Here is a 1,785-nt window from a genome sequence, read left to right on the forward strand (position 1 = left end):
AGAATTTCTAGTAGAACCAATCATCGAGTTCAACATGATTGTCATGATATAAGCGTTCATATATAACATCACAAAAGCAAATCACTTAAGTTCAGAACGAAGAACACGGACATGAAAGGACAAGTACTAATTAAGAGCCGCATGAAGAACTAGCTAAATCACTCCTGCTAGCTACTCTCTCTCTGGTAAAATAGCATAGAACATGTATAGCTCTCCTGATTGATCATACTGTAGCATGCCGATGAACCTGTCTCCTAATCGTGGGTTGCGCTTCTCATTGCTGCCCCCTAGTACTTCTCTGTGATCATTAACAATTTTCCTCCAATCTTTCACTATTAAGCATTCATCCCTTCTAAAAATCTTGAATGCATTCATGTGCAATGCAGGATATCTTGGCCGTAAGCTAACAATTGACATCTGACCTTTAGTCTCGATCCCCTGAGGCACAACTGTCATCGGGAGTCCCTGTTGAAGAACATCGTATAGTACTTAATTAATATACTTAGCAATGAAAGTTTAGCAAAAAAAATATGTATGCAAAATATGCACTGAGGACAAATAGTAAATATCTTACCATCATTCCTAAATAGATGTGACCGTAGTTCAATACCATCACTATTGGTCGCACGTTTTGAGTACTAACATTTCTAAGTGCAGGAAGAAAATTTGTCTTGACAGTATGAAGATCCTCAAGCCATAAAACATAATGACTTATCTCCTCACAGTTTAGTTCAGCGCCGGGACAGTAGTAGGTCCTGTCTACCAAGCGCCGGACATGTTTGGTTGAATGGAGATAAGCTGTCAATAGAAATTAGTTGTCAGTTATTTTTGAATAAGCAATATCAAAGACAAAAATATAGTTGAGAAGAACTCACATAATGGTAGAACTGGAGGCGTCTGCACATCGACCCATATGTCTCTATTACCTTCAATATCATCTTCCGGACGAATATCAAGGTGATAACCATACCAGGCTCAAATGCATAAGCCTTGCATAGTGCTTGCCAAGTTTTGCATTCAAAATAGGTGTACGTGTGTGCATTGTATACTTTGACGTTGAAAGTATAACCATCATGCTCAGTTTTCAGGTAAGCTCTCTTCACCTCCATAGTTTCCATATCTTTGAAACCTATCTTATCCAAGACAAAAATTCTTGCATGGCAGGGGATGCGCTAGTAGAATAGTGAAAATTAAAAATTACAAGTCAGGCAAATGAAGCATATATAAGTCATGCTTAATTACGAAAACAGACTTATCATTGTGACTTACTGTATCGAATTCGAAAGTCTCATCCAGCTTGATGCTGAATCGCCTACCATCAACAAGGAAATTTCTGTCGCATTGGCCGCGCTGGTCTTCACAGTATTCGCACATAATGAAATTTTTTCCGTTGTCAGACGACATTTCCTATGTTCATATTAGGCGAAACATTAAACACTTTCTAATTCAATTAATTCAACTAAGCATTTACTAAAAATAAACTAGTTATATTAGTTCAATTAGTTCAACTCAGCATGTACTAAAAATAAACTAGTCTATATTAATTCAACTAGTTCAACTAAACATTTACTAAAAATAAACTAGTTATATTAATTCAACTAGTTCAAAGTAAGCATTTACTAAAAATAAACTAGTTCTATATATTAATTCAACTAGTTCAACTAGACATTTACTAAAAATAAACTAGTTATATTAATTCAACTAGTTCAAAGTAAGCATTTACTAAAAATAAACTAGTTCTATATATTAATTCAACTAGTTCAACTAAACACTTAATAATTCAAT

Source organism: Triticum dicoccoides, chromosome 4A (genome assembly GCF_002162155.2).
Source record: "Triticum dicoccoides isolate Atlit2015 ecotype Zavitan chromosome 4A, WEW_v2.0, whole genome shotgun sequence".
NCBI lineage: Eukaryota > Viridiplantae > Streptophyta > Magnoliopsida > Poales > Poaceae > Triticum > Triticum dicoccoides.